The sequence below is a fragment of the Megascapheus bottae genome, chromosome 7 (genome assembly GCF_031878675.1).
Source record: "Megascapheus bottae isolate mThoBot1 chromosome 7, mThoBot2.hap1, whole genome shotgun sequence".
Classification (NCBI taxonomy): Eukaryota; Metazoa; Chordata; class Mammalia; order Rodentia; family Geomyidae; genus Megascapheus; species Megascapheus bottae.
The window spans coordinates 13,460,150-13,481,328 of record NC_143515.1 but is presented as its reverse complement, the minus strand read 5'-3'; positions in this window follow the sequence as shown (position 1 = coordinate 13,481,328).

The window sequence follows — 21,179 nt, the reverse complement described above, 5'->3', positions numbered from 1 at the left end:
GAAGAATACAATACCCGTTAGACAAAAATGTTCTAACAGAGAGAACAATGCTCTAGGATGTTCAACACCAAAATCCACTATCCATTATGGGGAAGAAATACTCCATGAATTAAAAGCTGATACATTGAAGTTGCTTGTGGAAAGATGAATGACCCCGTTTAGACAGAGCAAATCTTAGCAGATAGACCAATGTCCGTGGAAGCACATCTCTTTTGTTGTGTATCAAAGACTGCGATGAAACTAAGCTAATACACTGAAGTTTTATGAGGAAGAATAAAACACTCCGCTTAGACAAAAAAGTTCTTAGCAGATAGAACGATGCCATAGAATGTTGAATGCCAAAATCCAGTCTCCATTATACTGGAAGAAAGACCTCGAAGAAGTAAAAGCAGATACCCTGAAGTTGCATGAGGAAGAATACAATACCCCCTGAGACAAATATGTTCTTAGCAGAGAGAAAAATGCTCTAGGATGTTCAACACCAAAATCCAGTATGCATTACCTGTATGAAATCCTCCAAGAAGTAAAAGCAGATACATTGAATTTGCTTGGGGAAGAACAAAAAACACGTTTACACAGAACCAATCTCAGCAGATAGAGAAATATCGGTGGAAGTACAGTCTCCGTAGTTCTGGATCTAACACCACGATGAAATAAAAGCAGGTACACTGAAGTTGCATGTGGAAGACGAAAACCACCTTTACACAGAAGAAATCTTACCAGATAGAACGAATCCCAGGGAAGTTCGACGCCAAAATCCAGTCTCCATTATACTTGTTGAAAGACCTCGAAGAAGAAAGGCAGATACATTGAAGTTGCATGTGGAAGAATAAAGACCACATTTCACTCAACAATTCTTTGCACATAGTACATTGTTGGAGTAAGTACATTCTCTTTGTATTGGGCCATAAACCACAAAGAAATAAAAGCAAATACACTGAAGCTGCATGTGTAAGAATTAAGTACCCCACTTAGATAAAAAAGATCTTATGAGATAGAACGATGCCGTAGAATGTTGAACGCCAAAATCCACTGTCCATTATGCTGGAAGAAAGACCTTGATGAAGTAAAAGCAGATACATAGAAGTTGCATATGGAAGAATACAATACCCGCTTAGACAAAAATGTTCTTAGCAGAGAGAACAATTCTCTATGATGTTCAACCCAAAAATCCAGTATCCATGACACTGAATGAAATACTCCAAGAAGTAAACGCTGATACATTGAAGTTGCTTGTGGAAAGATAAATGAGCAACTTTAGACAAAGCAAATCTTAGCAGATAGAGCAGTGTCGGTGGAAGGACAGTCTCCATTGTTCTGGATCTTATACTACGATGAAATAAAAGCAAATGCACTAAAGTTGCATGAGGAAGAATAAAGTACCCCGTTTACACAGAATCAATCTTAGCAGATAGAGCAATGTCGGTAGAAGTACAGACTCCGTTGTACTGGATCAAACACCACGATGAAAGAAAAGCAGATACACTGAAGTTGCATGTGGAAGAAGAATACCACGTTTACACAGAAGAAATCTTACCAGATAGAACAATGCCGAGTAAGTTCAAGGCAAAAATCCAGGCTCCAATATACTGGATGAAAGACTTGGAAAAAGTAAAAGCAGATACATTGAAGTTGTATGTGGAAGAATAAATTAGCACGTTTAGACCCAACAAATCTTAGCAGATAGAGCAATGTCAGTGGAAGTACAGGCTCCATTATACAGGTTGACAGATATTGATGAAATAAAAGCTGATAAAATTTAGTTGCCTGTGGAAAAAGAAATCCACGTTTACACAGAACAAATCTCAGAAGACAGAACAATGCCATGGGATGTTCAACGAACAAAACAAGTCTCCATTATACTGGATGAAAGACGTCAAAGAAGTCAAAGCAATATATTGAAGTTGCTTGAGGAAAAACAAAAACCACGTTTACGCAGAACCAATCTAGCAGATAGAGCAATGTCGGTGGAAGAACAGTCTCCATTGTACTGGATCAAACACCACGATGAAACAAAAGCTGATCCACTGAACTTACATGAGGAAGAATAAAGTACCCCCTTAGACGAAAAAGTTCTTAGCAGAGAGAAAAATGCTGTAGGGTGTTCAACACCAAAATCCAGTATCCATTACACTGGATGAAATTCTTCAAGAAATAAAAGAATTTACATTGAATTTGTTTGTGGAAGAATAAAACCACGTTTACACAGAACCAATCTTAGCAGATAGAGCAATGTCGGTGGAAGTACAGTGTCCATTTTACTGGATCAAAGACTATGATGAAATGAAAGCAGATACACTGAGGTTGATCGTGGAAATATAAAATACACCGCTTGGACAAAAATGTTCTTAGCAGAGAGAACAATTCTCTAGGATGTTCAACACCAAAATCCAGCATCCGTTACAGTGGATGAAATACTCCAAGAAGTAAAAGCAGATACATAGAAGCTGCTTGTGAAAGAACAAAAACCACGTTTAGGCAGATCCAATCGAGCAGAGAGAGCAATGTCAGTGGAAGTACAGTCTCCGTTGAACTGGATCAAACACCATGATGAAATATATGCAGATACACAGAACTTGCATGAGGAAGAATAAAATACCCCGCTTAGATGAAAAAGTTCTTAACAGAGAGAACAATGATGGAGGATGTTCAACACCAAAATCCAGTATCCATTACACGACCTCATTGCACTAAACAATTCTTAGCAGACAGTGCATTGTCGGTGGAAGCACAGTCTCCTTGTTCTGGATCAAAGACTATGATGAAATAAAAGAAGATACACTGAAGTTGCATGAGGAAGAATAAAAAACCTCGCTGAAACAGAAAAGTTCTTAGCAGATTAAATGATGCCGTAGGATGTTGAACGCCAAAATCCAGTCTCCATTATACTGGAAGAAAGACCTCGAAGAAGTAAAAGCAGATACATTGAAGTTGCATGTGGAAGAATATAATAACTGCTTAGACAAAAATGCTCTCAGAAGAAATAACAATGCCCTAGGATGTTCAACAACAAAATCCAGTATCCATTACACTGGATGAAATACTCCAAAAAGTGAAAGCTTATACAATGAAGTTGCTTGTGCAAGAACAAAACACACGTTTATACAGAACCACTCTTAGCAGACAGAGCAATGTCGGTGGAAATAAAACTCCATTGTAATGGATCAAACACCACGATGAAATAAAAGCAGAAATTCTGAAGTTGCATGTGGAAGACGAAAACCACCTTTACACAGAAGAAATCTTACCAGATAGAACGAATCTGTGGGAAGTTCAACACCAAAATCCAGTCTCCATTGTACTGGTTGAAAGACCTCGAAGAAGAAAAGCAGATACATTGAAGTTGCATGTGGAAAAGAAAAACCTCATTGCACTTAACAAATAGTAGCAGATAGTGCATTGTCTGTGTAAGTACAGACTCCTTTGTACTGGGTCAACGACCATGATGTAATTAAAGAAAATACACTGAAGTTGCATGACGAAGAATAAAATTCCCCGGTTAGAAGAAAAAGTTCTTAGCAGAGGGTAAAATGCTGTAAGGTGTTCAACACCGAAATCCAGTATCCACTACACTGGATGAAATCCTCCCAGATGTAAAAGCAGATACATTGAAGTTACTTGTGGAATTTAAAAACCACGTTTACGCAGAACCAATCTAAGCAGATAGAGCAATGTCGGGGAAGTACACTCTCCGTTGTAATGGATAAAACACCACGATGAAATAAAAGCAGATACACTGAAGCTGTATGTGGAACAAGAATACCACGTTTACACAGAAGAAATCTTATCAGATAGAACAATGCCGTGGGAAGTTCAAGGCAAAAATCCAGTATCCTGCCGGGACCTACCGGCAGCAAATTGGGGTTCCTGAAATAGGGAGCAGGGACTGGAAAAATTAGAAGAGAGACAAACACATCGGGTCCGGGAAGTCTGCAGCCCAGGCAAAAACTGCAGCGCCCCGTTTATTCTCAACTCAAAGTTTTTATCCCTTCTCGAGACCAGGGCACTGCCAGGTGTTACATCCAGATGGTTAATCAGGGAACTGTTGGGGGTTACATTCATATGGTAAATCTCAGATCAATTGAACAGGAGAAGGCCAAGTTCAAGGCAAAAATCCAGTATCCTGCCGGGACCTACCGGCAGCAAATTGGGGTTCCTGAAATAGGGAGCAGGGACTGGAAAAATTAGAAGAGAGACAAACACATCGGGTCCGGGAAGTCTGCAGCCCAGGCAAAAACTGCAGCGCCCCGTTTATTCTCAACTCAAAGTTTTTATCCCTTCTCGAGACCAGGGCACTGCCAGGTGTTACATCCAGATGGTTAATCAGGGAACTGTTGGGGGTTACATTCATATGGTAAATCTCAGATCAATTGAACAGGAGAAGGCCAAAAAACAATAAGACAATCAAGCAATTATCTGATGCAAATCAAAGTACAGTTTGATTCCACTCTTGCTCCCGACATATCCCCCATCTTTATTTTAAAAGAAACACAAGTGAAATTTCTATTCTTTCCACTACCTCTAATATCTCTAATTATCCTGTCTCACTTTCCAAAAATGACTGGTCCCTTAATCTAAAGGGGATTGATGGGCGGAGATTCAGCTTCTGTGACTTCTTCAAGCTGACTCAGGGGCGTTGTCTCTGTGCTTGACCAGGGACCTTAAGAAGCCTAGCCTGTTTTATCAGGGATTGCAAGGATTAGATATCAGGAATAATAATTTGCTCCAAACTGGAGATCATATTTAACATTTAACAACTGCACAAACCATCTTTGGCTACAATAGTGTAGCTTACATAGCACCCATTTGCAAAGGCCTTTTCTTGATTGTCTGGGGAACTAAATTTCTGCAACCTTAGCAATGCTTCAGTTATCAGATCTAAACAGATTAATAGAGACACAAGCCTCAGATCCACAAACTTTTCCTGAATTTGTGGCTGGTGCCAAAAATAAATAAATAAATAAATAAAAATTTCGCTCAATTAGGACTTTAAACTACCCACTATCACAGAAGATTGACAAGTTCCTGCCCAGTTATGAAAGGCATGGGCATTAGTAAGGCATGCTTACAAACTATTCTATGACCTCCCGGCTCTGATTAATTTGATTGGCCAAGCACAAGTGACTAAGATCTGACACCATCTCTGCCATCCAAGCAGAGGCTTTCTGCAATCGTGTCCCAGTAGTGTTTCTCCACACAGGGATAAATGTCCCATTGGCATTTCACTTGCTTAGTTGCTGGACTTGAACTCAGGGCCTGGGCACTGTCCCTCAGCCCTCCAGCTCAAGGCTAGCACCCTGCCACTTTTGAGTCCCAAACTCAGGGCCTGAGTGCCGCACCTCAGCTCTGCATCTCAAGGCTTGCACTCTGCCACTGTGAGTCCTGAACTTGGTGCTTGAGTGCTGTCCCCCAGCTTGTAGCTCAGAGCTAGCACTCTGCGGCTTCGAGCTCCAAAGCAACTCTGTCCCAGCATTCTGCTGGCAGATTAGACACCACAGTCTCACAGGGACTTTGCTTTGCCCAGGCAGGCTCAAAGCTGCGGCTTTCAGATCAAAGAGTCCTACAAAAGACCACGTTACTCCAATTAAAGCAACAAGGTGGTCAACACAGAAATAGTCTCTAAGCATGAGCTTACCTAGAACCTGGTAAAAGCCAAAGTTACATCTGAATAAGGATTGCTGTCCTTCTCCATGGGCTAGCTGGAAGTTGCTATAAGGTAACTTACAAGAGCAAGCTGAAATAGCAATTAAGCAATTACTTTGGTAGTCCTAATTTTCCTTTTTTCTCTTTCTTTAAACATTTAAGACAACTTCACTTTCAAATATTGTTTAGAAACCCAATTCCAATGTTCTTAATAACTTTTACTGATACTGGATTAAACAATTAACACCTTAGTCTTTATTTGCAATTGAAAAACCTTTAAGGGCACAAAGAACTCCTTCTGCCCTCAGGCCCCCTAGGGCCCAAGGCACTCCTCTTGCCTTTTAGAAAAAAGGGGCTCTTTTGCAGTTTAGATTACTGTCTAAAACTCCAACAACAGTTTAAACTCAAATAACAGTTTTTCCCTAATGCAAGAACTATAGACATCAGTGCACCAAAAGCCTAAGTCTGGACTTAGATTCCTTCCTTTTTTTAAAATACACCCAATTGCATGGAGATAAACCTTTAAACATTCCTTTAAAATACTAATCACATTATCCACATTTTACCATCAGATTTCTAGTGTCAGTTTGCAAGAAAAGACAGAAAGGCAAAGTTTCTGACGTTAATGAACAATTTTACATTGAAATCTCTAATACATGTTTCCAAACCTTAACTTAAAGTAATAAATCCCAAATTCCCTAACACCTCTGTGCTAAACAGGATACAATGTTTACAATGTAAACAGCTGTATGCCTTGCAATAAAATGCAGATTTCAGGATCTACAAAAAATATTTACCAGCTTTTCTTTAAGACAATGCAATAAACCTTTGAGATATAGGAAACATTCAAACCTACTAATTTTTTTTGAAGTTCAGACTTAGATTTACCCAATTCCCTTTGTGTTTCAAATGAGCTCAACCATAGTTTTATACAGCATGCTGACAATTTAACCTTGAACATGTTCACTCACACCCATTCGCACACACATTCATACTCAAAGATCTTAAAGGGCGCAAAATTAATATCGGCCATTCATTTTCCGGAAAATTCTAATATCATGAAGGTTTTTTGCTAATCTTATTCTTGTGGGTGACAACCAAGTTTTAAAACAAAGCCTTTTTTAACAAAGCGACTAGCTAAAATTAAAGACTGAAGTTTGTGTCCTGCCACGAACTGTCTCTAGACTGTCACTTCAGCAGGTTGTAGGAAAAAGGAAACTAGACGAAGACTGCAGCTGCTTTGTCTGGCCTCTGCTCACCTCAGCTGCAGCCAATTGGGAGGGGCCATACCAGGCCCGAGTGGAGCGAAAAACTTTTTACTTCCCAGAAATATTCAAAAAGATAACAAGGATGTGCTTGTGTACACGCAGAAAAACCATAAGGATCCATATTTAGAACTGGTACCAATTTTAAAGACAAAACTGGACAAAACAAAACAAAACAAAATACCCAAGGAAAACTATGTAACACGAACAAGACAGAGAAGCAGAGACTTTTAAACAGAATCAGACATTGACATATAACAAGAAATTTGGACTCAATCAGATACACTTAACATAAAAAACATGAGCTCAAATGAATGTTTTCACCAAACAGTTATTTTTAGATTTAGACATGTCTTGCTGGTGGGACTCTCAGGTATGCATTGTTATCGACAAGAAACTCAGAAGGGGAGGGGGGGTCAAGGCGTCCCTTGACCACCCAGGCCTCTGTTTTAGGCCCACAGTGCACCTTTTCAAACAAACAAACAAAAATAAAATAAAATAAAATAAAACACAGACATACAGGGGATCGGCCGACTTCTACTTACCTCTGGAGGCCTTTGCTTTTCACCTGGGCATCTTTTACAAAAAAGGTTATTAAGAAGAGGGAGGGTAAAGACAAAATAATGTCACATATTAAATTGTGTAGAGTCAATGAATATGTTAAAAGGTCGCTACATAATAGTAAAAGGAGGAGAAACACAGCTCATATGAATGTGTGGAACAAGTGGATCAGTAGCAGTCCCGATTGACATGCACAAATAACTCAGGTCCTTCCCACGTCTCAGGATGCACCACTGGAGGGTTTGGGGTGTAGGCCCAGTAAGTCGCTGCTTGGATGGCCACTGTCACTCTCCACGATCCAAACGCAGTGTTCAGGCAGCCAGCGGGCATCATTTTCTCCTTGTGAAAAAACACATACATGCCCTCGACCCCAGGTTAGAACAGGATCGGGTCCATGCCAAGCACGTTAGGGGATCCTTCTACTTTACTAAGACAAAAGCACGCTGCTCTCTTTTTTCCCAGAATCGCTGAGAAGCAGATAAATTATTTGAATCCAAATTCAAAAAATTTAAAACAAATAAAGCATGATTAAGTATATTCACAGGGGTAGCGGGATATGACTCTCCTTTCTGTATTTTGGCAGTTTGATGTTTTAATAATCCATTAGCTCTCTCCACGATGCCTTGACCTTGAGGATTGTAAGGAATGCCTGTAATATGAGTGATATTATACGAATGGCAGAAGGATTAAAATGCTCGGCCTGCATAGCCAGGGCCATTATCTGTTTTTATTTGCGAGGGAATCCCCATCACAGCAAAACATCGAAGGCAGTGAGAAATACAATGTTTAGTGGCTTTCCCAGCAAGGGGGGGTGGCCAAGATAAAATTAGAATAAGTATCTACAGTAACATGAACATATTTTAATCGGCCAAATGATGGAACATGTGTGACATCCATCTGCCAAATGTGATTAGAAAGCAGTCCTCGTGGATTTATACCTAAATGGGGGGCTGGTGAAAAAGGGACACAGTTGGAGCAAGTCTTAACTATTTGTCGTGCTGCTTCTCTAGATAATTTAAACTGTCGGCGCAAGGCTCGAATGTTTTGATGGTGGATGGTATGTGACTGCTTAGCAAGTTCAACCTGAGTTAAGTAAACTCTGGTGGCGGAGTCAGTAACCGCATTGCCCTCACTTAAAGGGCCAGGAAGATTAGTGTGAGCTCGAAAAAAGCCAAAAAAACAGGGGTGGTTGGGAGAACAAAGCAAAGTTTGTACTTGGCGAAATTGGGTCTGGATATTGGAGTTAGTAGTTCCAATAAAGGGAACAGTTTCTATGACTTGAAGAGCACGAATTACATATTGACTGTCTGAGTATAAGTTAAAGGGCTCATCTTGTAACAGGACGAGTGCTTGTAAAACAGCCTCCAGTTCCACCTCTTGGGCGGAGGAAAAACCTGTAACCCAAGATTGAGTTTTCCCATTAATGGTCAAAGCAGCCGTTCCATTAGAGGATCCATCTGTAAATACCAAAGCGGCAGAAGATAAAGGCGAGGCCTGTACTATGGAAGGAAATAGAAACGTATGACACGCAGCAAATTGGAGAAGTTTGTTAGACGGGTAATGATGCGAAATTTTTCCCGTATAATTGGCCCAAGCAATGGCCCAAGTATCGCAATGGGCGAATAGCCAATCTTGTTGTTGTAAATTATATGGGACACAGATAAAATGAGGTTCCTCACCTAAATATTTACGGGAATCCACTCGGCACATATGTATCAGATTAGCTACCAATTCGTAGTAGGGGGTCAGCACTTTGCTGGGTGTTGATGGTAGATAAAGCCATAAAAGTGGGCCATCCTGCCACAATACAGCAGTTGGGGAGTGAGAAGTAGCTAAAATGTAAACTCCCCATGGTTTAGAATAGTCACAATAGGTCACTTGTTGCTGGGAAATTGCCTTTTCTACAATTTGGATGCCCCTCCTGGCGTCAGGATTTAATTCGCGTAAGGATGTAGGGTTGGTATCTCCTTTTAAGAGATCAAAGAGGGGTTTTAACTCTCCTGTGGACAGCTTTAGATAAGGCCGAAGCCAATTTATATCTCCTAAGAATTGTTGAAAATCATAAGAGTTCTTAAGTGTGAAGTTATTAATTGTATTTTTTGGCTTTTAAAGTAGTGTGGGCCTAATATATGGCCTAGATATGTAAAAGGGGGGTGTTCCTGAACCTTTTCAGCTGCTATTATAAGGCCAAAGAGGCTCAGATCTTGCTTTAGTTGTCCAAAGGCTTGTTGTACGACGATAGGGTCAGAACAAGCCAACAAGATGTCATCTATATAATGAACAATATAAACAGAAGAAAATTTTTCACGAGTGGAAGAAATGGCTCTAGCTACAAAACTTTGACATAAAGTTGGGCTATTTGCCATGCCCTGTGGAAGCACAAGCCAGTGATATCGCTTCATGGGTTCTTTAACATTAACAGAGGGGACGCTGAAGGCAAAGCGCTTACAGTCTTCAGGTGCCAGGGGTATAGTATAGAAACAATCCTTCAAATCTATAATAATGTTATAAGTATCCTTTGGGATTGCCATGGGTGAAGGCAAGCCAGGCTGTAGGGCCCCCATCAGTTCCATTGTCGTGTTCACTTTCCTCAAATCCTGTAACAGCCTCCATTTACCTGACTTTTTCTTTATAACAAAAATTGGAGAATTCCATGGAGAGTTAGAAGGGACCACATGTCCCAAGTCCAGCTGTTCCTGTACCAGCTGCTGTACTGCAATGATCTTTTCTAGTGAAAGAGGCCACTGTTCGACCCATACCTGTTCTTCAGAGAGCCAATTTATGGGATCAGCATGAGGGGCAGGACAAACAACAGCTCCCGTTAAGGAATACCCTAATCCTTGTCTCGTAGGGTGAGATTGGGGTTGGAGTGGCTCTAGCTCCCCCTGTGCTGCTCGGCCTAGTCCCCTAAAGGGGAGTAGGCCTTGATCAAGTAACTGCTTAGTGACCGCAGCACTAGGACTAAACATATACACTCCCATTTTTTCCATGATATCACGACCCCATAAATTAATTGGCAGATGATCCAGGACAAATGGCTGAAAATGACCAGAGTGCCCTTCCTTATCTCTCCAAACAAGGATCGCACTGCTCTGCTGTGGGTCAGTTGCTTGCCCAATCCCCTATAGGGAGTCATAGAGGTTGTCAGGGGCCATTGGGCTGGCCACTGTTTTTTAGATATCACAGACACATCTGCTCCAGTGTCTAATATTCCTTTAAAGGGCTTTTCTTGTATAAATATAGTCATCTCAGGCCTCTCTTGTTTTATGCTTTGTACCCACTAGATATCAGAAGATCTAAATCCTCTCTGTCCACATGGGGAATTAGCAGTCTCCCCAGGAGGTAAAGGCACAAGTATTAATTGTGCTAATTTTTGACCGGCTGGGATCGATACCACGTGTTTCGGGGCAGAGGCCATAACTTTGATTTCTCCAGTAAAATCCTGGTCAATTTTGCCAGGTATAAACTGTATCCCTTTAAGGGCTGAGCTACTTCGCCCTAACAGCAATCCAGCCACTCCCGGGGGAAGGGGGCTGAAGACCCCCGTGGGGAGTGCTTGTGTCCCCATCTCTGGGGTCAATACTGAGCAGGTGGAGGAACAGGGGTCCAATCCTGCACTGCCTGGGGTGGCACGGAGGAGGCTGGAGACTGATCTTGGGGGGTTGTTAGAAGATGCACTTGTGGCCGAGAAGAGGGAGGGACTGCCCCATGGTTTTGCCGGGACAGGGGCTGGCCCCTTCTCCAGTTTCCCGAAAACGGGCGGCCATTGCGATTTGTTGCTGACTTGCAATCTTTAGCCCAGTGCTTCCCTTTACCACAGCGTGGACATGTGCCAGGTGATTTTTCTCTCTTTAACCTGGCCTGGCGTGGGCATTGTGTCATCCAATGTCCTATTTGTCCACAAGAAAAGCAATGCCCTGGGGGTCTAGCATCCTGAGAATGCCGCTGACCTCTGTATTTTAGAAATTCAGTAACAGTCTTTCCTTGAGGAGTGGCGGTTAAAGTAAGGCCTTGTACATGGGAAGGTCCAATATCAGCACACAGTGAAATAAAGTCCGTGATTCCTCCCTTATTCCTATGGGGTCTGATAGCGGCCTTACAGGCGGCGTTGGCATTTTCATAGGCTATGTGTCTAACTATAATCCTCCTTGCGTTCTCATCTTGTACTAGGCGGTCTGCAGTTTCCATTAATCGAGACAAAAATTCTAGATAAGGTTCATTCGGTCCCTGTTTAACTTCTACTAGATTTTTTGTACGATTGGAATTGCGTAACCTTTTCCAAGCCTCGCTCGCCGCAGCATTTATTTGCAAATAGGCCTCCTTTGCATAACCCAATTGATCTTCGGTGTTTTTATAGGTTCCCTCTCCTAACAACTGATCAACAGTGTAAGGCAGGTTCTTAGACCCATCTGTTTCAATTTTAGCCCGACACTGTGCAGTGAACTCAGTCTCCCATAATAAGTACTCTCCTGCACTTAGGCATGCTCTGGCAAGCTGCTTCCAGTCATTTGGGCATGCAATACCAGCACACGCGGCTTCCAATATTACTTGAGTAAAAGGGGCAGTTGGCCCATATTGGGAGCAGGCACTTTTTAAATCCTGTAATAGTTTAACAGGAACAGGTTGATGGTATACTTGTTCATCATGATCAACTAAACTAGGGAAGCATCGAGGCCCTGAAATATCTTCCCTCTCTCTAGCAGCCTGAGTCAGGTTTAATTGCGATGGACTGTGCCTGGTTGTGGTGCCTGTTAAGAGGGACTTGTTGCTAGGGCCTTTAGGCTTGCCTAAACTTTGAAAAAGTGATTGAGACCATAAGGCTGCAGCCGGTGGCGGTGGGTGTGAGGGGTAAGGTTTAGAATCAGACACCATAGTGGCCTGAGGGTCATATTTCTTTCCTACTTCTGGGGGGGCTCTCTGCTCCATCCCCATTTTCGATAGAAAATGTAGCATTTCTTCTAACTTCTCCACCGTAGCCATCCGGCCCTCCATTGACTCATCATAACTTTCCTCCTTGATATTCAAACCTGAATTCTGATACTCAATATCTACTGGTTGTTGTTCCCTTTTCAAGATCTCACTTAGACTCTCTTGGGCTGCTGCATATGGCTCAGCCTCAGGTTTTTCAGAAGGTTCCTTTAACTCATAAATTTCCCTTAATTCAAGATTAAGTTCAGCATTCTCATGTTGAGGATCTATGCATTCATTTACTAGATTCCATACATCAATAGCCTCTACTGTGGTCTTTTCGGGGCCTTATACATTATAATATTCTTGAATTCTTTTTCCTATCTGCTGCCAGGTTTTTTGGAATTTCTCCTCTAAAAACCTCGGGCATGCCTCCTCGACAAACTGTAGGAAGCTCTGAAGCACCCCTTTTTCCACCCACGTTCCGTGGGCTTCAAGTCGGTCTGTTAACATCAGTACAAATGACCTATGGCTATTAACTTGACCCATAATTTTTATTCCTGACTATACACTCTCTTAAGATCCTCTCTTAATAGTCCTACGATGTGTTACTCACCACAGCGGGGTCCTCCACCGTCGTCCCAGATTTTCAGGGTCCCTGTTCGGGCGCCAGATGCCGGGGCCTACCGGCAGCAAATTGGGGTACCTGAAATAGGGGGCAGGGACTAGAAAAATTAGAAGAGAGACAAACACATTGGTTCCGGGAGGTCTGCAGCCCAGGCAAAAACTGCAGCGCCCCGTTTATTCTCAACTCAAAGTTTTTATCCCTTCTCAAGACCAGGGCACTGCCAGGTGTTACATCCAGATGGTTAATCAGGGAACTGTTGGGGGTTACATTCATATGGTAAATCTCAGATCAATTGAACAGGAGAAGGCCAAAAAACAATAAGACAATCAAGCAATTACCTGATGCAAATCAAAGTACAGTTTGATTCCACTCTTGCTCCCGACAGTATCCAATACACTGGATTAAATCCTCCAAGAAGTAAAAGCAGATACATTGAAATTGCAAATGGAAGAATAAATTACCACCTTTAGGCAGAACAAATCTTAGCAGATAGAGCAATGTCAGTGTAAGTACAGGCTCCGTTATACAGGTTGACAGATCTCGATGAAATAAAAGCTGATAAAATGTAGTCGAATGTGGAAAAAGAAAACCATGTTTACATAGAACAAATTTTATCAGATGGGACAATGCCGTGGAATGTTCAACGAAAAAAGCCAGTCTCCATTATACTGGATGAAAAACCTCGAGGAAGTAAAAGCAGTATATTGAAGTTGCTTCTGGAAGAACAAAAACCACGTTTACGCAGAACCAATCTAGCAGATAGAGCACTGTCGGTGAAATTACACTCTCCATTGTACTGGATCAAAGACCAGGATGAAATAAAAGCTTGCTAGTGGAAGAATAAAACACCCTGCTTAGACAAAAAAGTTCTTAGCAGATCGAACAATGCTGTGGGATGTTAAACGCCAAAATCTAGTATCCATTACACTGGATGAAATACTCCAAGAAGTAAAAGCTAATACATTGAAGTTGATTGTGGAAAGATAAATGACCACTTTTAGACAGAGCAAATCTTAGCAGATAGAGCAATGTCGGTGGAAGCACAGTCTCTGTTGTTTGAGATCAAAGACGACGAAATGCAGATACACTGAAGTTGCATGAGGAAGAATAAAACACCCCGCTTAGACAAAAAATTTCTTAGCGGATGGAACCATGCTGTAGGATGTTGAACGCCAAAATACAGTCTCTGTTATACTGGAAGAAAGACCTCGAAGAAGTAAAAGCAGATACATTCAAGTTGCATATAGAAGAATACAGTACCCGCTTAGACAAAAATGTTCTTAGCAGAGAGAACAATGTTCTAGGATATTCAACACCAAATCCAGTATCCATTATGTTGCTCCTCTCTGGGGCAGCAACACGGGAATTGAGAAGCACACACATGGCCAGCCTGTAGTCTCCGGGAACGGAGTGAGATGGTAAGTGTTGATGACCCAGCCCTCCCCCAATTACTGGGGAAGGAAAAAACCATGCTGAGTCAGAAGCAGTGTTAACCATGAAAGCGCATCAGATCTCTCTGCTAATCTCTGCTGATCTGATCTGCTGTTCTCTCATGTTCTCTGCTGCTCTCATGCCTTTATTGCATCAGACAATTAGATATATACTAGTAGGGTAGGAGAACGTGGGAACTGGGAAGCTAGCCAATAGGAAGAGGGCCTCTGTGCTACCACTAAGGGTCTGGGTGGGGCTTTCAGGTACTGTGCAGGACAGGTGCAGGAAAGCTTGTGAGACTTTCGCTGCTGCAAAACCCACGAAACTGTGGGGGGTTCAATCGAGTCAAGTACACAGAGATGCCTTAAGAGAGGTATGCAAAGGACTGAATGCCTGGTCAAAGCCAGATAATTGCCGCTGAGCCAGAATCAGGCCTCAGAGATGGAGGTCAGGCCCCAACAATTCCCCCTTTTTGGTTTATTAGAACAGGGGGGACAAGTGCGTGAAGCCCCTGTCTTAGGTTCTCCCCTTCAGGGGATCTTACCCGTCATTGAGTGCTCTGCAGCCTTCTGTCCCACAGTACAGATTACCCGGGCCTGTCTTAAGTTGTCTCCGCTCCAGAGATTTTACCCGTCATTGGCTCTCGGGGAGACATCTAAGGGGAGTCGAGGGATCCCTCCTCATCATAGGGCTCTCCTTGGTCATAGGGGTCATTGGCATCAGTAGCAAGCCTCTGGTAATGCACCTTAGCAGATAGAACGACGCCATAGGATGTTGAACGCCAAAATGCAGTCTCCATTATACTGGAGGAAAGACCTCGAAGAAGTAAGAGCAGATACATTGAAGTTGCTTGTGGAAGAATACAATACCCGCTTAGACAAAAATGTTCTTAGCAGAGAGAACAATTCTCTAGGATGTTCAATACCAACATCCAGTATCCACTACACTGGATCAAATACTCCAAGAATACCGAAGGAAGATGTCGCCGAGACAATAGGGAAGGCTTCCTAGCTCTCTCTTAAAAAAGAGAGAACCAGGGATTCCCACGAGCCAATTGTCATAAGAAATCCACAACAACCCACTCAAAAAGCAATGGAGAAGGTCTGAAACCGGAAAAGAAATCCAGATAATGCTCACATCCAACTTTGTCAAAGAATTCGGACCGCAAGGCCTCCTCCCCTACCTCTCCCAGCCAGCTTCAAGTTTGGAAAAGTGGCGGCGGCATGCGCTGGGCCGGGAGCCCGACCGCTGCAGAAACCAGCACAGGACCAGGCCAGCAAGCCACGGATGGAGCAGAACCCAGACGCGGAACCAGAACAGCAAGCAGCAGAACCCAGACATGGAACACAGGTGGCGGAGGATACCCGTGGGAATGAAAGACTCCCCACCACCATGGAGCACCCACAGATGGAACGCAGAGGCGTGCGTAACACAGCGCATCCCCAAACACATAGGAAAAGCAGAGCAGTGCCAAGCAATAGAACTTAACTCAGACCCCTCCACCCCCCTCCCCAGAAAGACTAGCAAGAGCAAGGGGACAAGGAATTTAGAATCCTGTCCCTTCCCTCAACAGCCCCCTCCCCCAGGATATTGACTGGAGATTGACAGGCGGACAGTTCTCTGACCCAGCACCCCACCAAGGGAGGCGGAGCTGTCCCAACTCCCACCCGCCCAACGGGCTCAACTCCCTGCCCTCTGACTGGAGACTGACAGGCGGGCAGAACTTAAGACTCAGCACCTCACCAGGGGAGGCAGAGCTGTCCCCGCTTCCACCCACCCACCAGGCTCCTCTCCCAGGCCAGTGGATCTGGAGAGTAGAGGGTGCTGGGACCCTGCCTTACAACAGCTGGTACGGTGTGCAGGAAAATAGGAGCCAGCATCTGCCCCCCCTCAATTCTTGAGCAGGGCATCCTCCAGCTGGGAATCCTGAGCAAGACAGCACCGAGGGGCCCCCCACAGTCACAGACTCTCTGACAAATCAGTGGAAACACAGCAGGATCTGAAGGACTGACCAGCAGCCAAACTCGTCTTCTGAGAATCAGAAAGGCGAGGCTCCACCCTTGGAGCCCAAGTCCGCAGCTGGGCCCCGCCCCTGGGAACAGAGGGGTCTACTGCTGGTCCTGCTGAGAGCCCCTGGAAACTCTCAAACCCCAGACCCTTGGCTGGGGGCCGCCCCTGGAAGCAGCACAGGAAAACGTCTGCCCAGCGTGCTCAGACTGAAGCTCGCAGATCCATCCCATGGTCCACTGTGAGGCCACTGGTTGGGCTAAGAGCTAGTCGTACAGCAACACATAAGTTTTATTCTAATACTTTCCAAACGTTGTACTCAAATACGCTACCTACTTACCAACTTAGGTCAGTTATCCTTACGCTATACCTTTTCTTCATTACAATAATATTCTTAAACTCCTACGTTAATCCTCTTGTACCTCCCCTGACCTCTCTCATTCTATTGTTCTATCTCTGGCCTCAGTTCGTCTTTCAACCCTTATAATGCATGGATCTACACTTGATAGCTGTTGAGCAATACTGTATGTCTAGGTGTTTATTCTCTAGGCTCAGAGGGACTTAAAGACAATAGATATTGAATTGAGAGGCTTATTGTTTTGGGTATAAGTCTCTTATCAGTGGTTGTATTAGACTGGTCTGTAAGTGCACAAAAAGAAAGATGTTCACAACCAAAAATTGTGAACATCTACTGTTTGCCAGCTACAGAAGTCTAGGTTGGTTATATCTGAAAAACTATAATCATGTTTGGTATTAATCTTGCTCTCATTTTCAAATGGGCAGAACAAGAAACTCAAGAAAAATGTCAAATCAAGAAACAACATCCCCCACCCAATGTAAACAGACAATGGAACAGTCACTGGCAAACCTAGAGGAGAGTCTTCCAAGTGCTATACAAATGCAATTGATAAACATGATTAATGAAAACTGTGAAAATATAAAGAAAGAGATTAGGGAGGAAGCCATAGCTAAACAAGAGGAAACCATAAACAAGATGATAAGTGAAAAAAGAAGGAGCCATAAAGGAGGCCATAATAAAGGTTTTTCAAAGAAAGATGGATGAATTCATAGAATCCACAAATAAAAAGGTGACCGAACTCCAGCAAATGTCCAAAGAAAATAAAGCTACTGAGCTAACCACTCAAATGGAAATCAAGGAGGTAAAGAAATCCATACATGATCTAAAAGAAGAGAAGCAAGGCATAAAAAATGAGCAATTAGAAGCAAGGGAGATGAAAAATAAAGTAGATAGCTTTGATAGCTGGTTAGACAATGCAGAGGAGAGAATTTCCAGGACTGAAGATAATTTAGTTATTATAGAGAAAGAACAGAAAATGAGTCCATCCAAATCTAGGAAATATGAGAGAGCACTTCAGGAGGTCCATGATACAATTGGGAAGCCTAATTTAAGGCTAATTGGTATTGAGGAGGGTCTGGAGAAAAAGGTCAATGGTATTGGAAATATATTTCAGGGAATCATCTCAGAGAATTTCCCAAATATCCAGAAGGGCAGGCCCATCCAGATACAAGAAGCTTTTAGAACCCCAAATGGACCTGACCAGAAAAGAACATCCCACCGCCACATCATAATCCGAGCTGGATCAATAGAAACCAAAGAAAGGATCCTAAAGGCAGCCAGGGGAAAGGGATCAATAGCATATAAAGGCAAACCGATAAGAATAACTCCAAATTTATCAGCAGAGACCATGCAAGCAAGAAGTGACTGGAAGCATATATGTCATGCCCTTAAGTCAAATAACTACCAACCAAGAATACTGTACCCAGCTAAGCTCTCATTCATAACTAAGGGAACAATAAAAACATTCCATTCCAGGGAAAAGCTGCAACAATATGTAGCAACAAAACCAACAGTACAGAGAATTCTGAAAGATGTTCTATACATAGAAAACCAAAATAAATGCAATATAGGGAAAGAAACGGCACCTAAATAGCATACCATATAAGGGCCACAAGAACTGTCAAGACACAGGCCCTAATAAAAGCTTTAAAAATGGTAGGAACTAATAAATATCTCTCAATCCTAACTCTCAATATCAATGGACTTAACTCTCCAATTAAACGGCATAGACTGTATAGTTGGATCAAAAAAGCAAGATCCAACAGAATAGAAAACCCAGAAATAGAACCATATACTTATAGACAACTTGTATTTGACAATGGAGCTAAAGATATACAATGGAACAAACACAGTCTATTCAGTTATTTGTGCTGGCAAAACGGGGCAGCCACATGCAGAAAACTAAAAATTGACCCTAGCCTTTCACCATGCACAAGCATTAACTCAAAGTGGATCAAAGACCTCAGTGTCAGACAGGAAACCGTGAAATTGCTATATGATAATGTGGGAGAGACACTGGAACTCATAGGCACAGGCAACAGATTCCTGAACAGAATCCCAGCGTCACAAGAGATCAGAGAGACACTCGATAAATTGGAGTACCTAAAAATAAAAAAAGGTTCTGTACAAATAAAAACATAGTTGCAAAAGTAGAGAGACAGCCAACCAACTGGAAAAAGATATTCACCAATAATAAATCTGACAAATGCTTAATATACAGTATCTACAAGGAACTCAAGAAACTAATCCCCCGAAAACCCAATAAACCATTTACTAAATGGGCAAGGGAACTAAAGAGAGACCTATCAGAAGAAGAGATTAAAATTGCAGAAAAACATATGAGAAAATGTTCATCATCTATGGTCATAAAGGAAATGCAAATAAAAACAACCCTAAGATACCACCTTACCCTAACAAGAATGGCCAAGATTTCAAACTCAGACAATGACAGTTGCTGCGGGGTTGTGGAGAAAAAGGAACCCTACTGCACTGCTGGTGGGATTGCACACTAGTTCAGCCACTCTGGAAAGCAGTGTGGAGGTTCCTTAAAGAACTGAAAATAGACCTTCCCTATGATCCCGCCATACCACTTCTGGGCATCTATCCTGAACAGCATGACCCAGGATATTATAAAGACACCTGCTCAGCTATGTTCATCTCTGCACTATTCACAATAGCCAGGCGATGGAAACAACCCAGATGCCCTACTGCAGATGAATGGATACAGAAAATGTGGTATATATACACAATGGAATTCTACATATCCAACAGACAAGATAAAATAATGGCATTCGCATGGAAGTGGATGAATCTAGAGCGAATCATGCTGAGTAAGACAAGTCAAGACCTAAGGAACAAAAGGCACATGGTATCTTTAATATGCGGTTATGAAATCCAAAGTGTACAAGAGCAAGGACTCAATAACTGCATACCCAAAGCAATGGACATGGTAATGGAAATACAAACATAACTATTTAGACAAAAATCCTATGACTCTATAATCATAATGTTTTATTTCATAAACTGATATGTTTCTATGATATACAAACCGTTAGCCTAATTTTGATTAAGTTCTAAAGACTAAGTCCCAGAGAATGTAATTAGAGATTCCCTTCTTGAACAATTGTTTGTTAAACTTGTCATTTAAAATATGATGTAAACATAAGCCATATAATTAATGATTGTTGTTCTTAAGGTACTATGTTATCTCCCATCACTTCTACTGTCCCTTGGTTATCTCACATTGTTACACTATCTCCCTTCGTTACCTGATATGTCAGATATATTTGTATTTGGTTATCAGAAATTGGATAGGGAACAGAGGAAAACAAGATGAGGGGTGGGGAGGGGGGAAGGGAAATGGGGACCATGACATGTGAAAGGGATTTAACACATGACATGTGTGGGATTTAAGGCACCATTTATCTGGCAAATATCATGTAACCCTTCTATTAATTACAATAAAAATATATTAAAGAAAAAGCAAGACTCTCCGATCTGCTGTCTTCAAGGGACACATCTTACCCTAAAAAACAGCCATCTTTTGAAAGTGAGAGGTTGGAATAAACTCTATCAAGATAATGGCCCCCATAAATAGGCTGGAGTTGCCATCCTCATATGAGATAAAATAGACTTCCAACCAAAATTAGTGAGAAAAGACAAAGAAGGTTACTACATATTACTAAAAGGATCTTTCCTCCAGGAAGACATAATGATCCTAAATATTTACACACCCAATCTCGGAGCTCTGAACTTCATCAAGCAAACTTTACTTACACTGAAACCATACATAGATCAAAACACAGTGATGTTGGTGACTTTAACACACCACTCTCACCTATGGACAGATCAACAAGGCAAAAACTCAACAGAGAAAACTTAGAACTGAACAACTATACAGACCAAGTAGATCTAACAGATATCTGCAGAATATTCCACCCATCAACAACACAATATACATTTTTCTCAGCAACACATGTAACATTTTCCAAAATAGACCACATCTTAGGCCATAAAACAAAACTGGACAGATTCAGAAACACTGAAATAATTCCATACATGCTCTCAGAGCACAAAGGCATCATACTGGAACTGAACACACATCTCCACCAACAAAAACTCTGTAATTCATGGAGACTGAACAACACATTGTTGAATTACCAATGGGTCATCGAAGAGATCAGAACACAAATCCAACAGTTTATGAAATTTAACAATAAGGAGCACACAAAATACGAACTCCTTTGGTACACAGCAAAGGCAATACTCAGAGGAAAATTTATGGCGATGAGTGCCTAGAACAATTTGGAAAAATCACAAACCAACAAGTTAATGTCTTACCTTAAGCTCCTAGAAAAAGAGCAACAAACTAACCCTA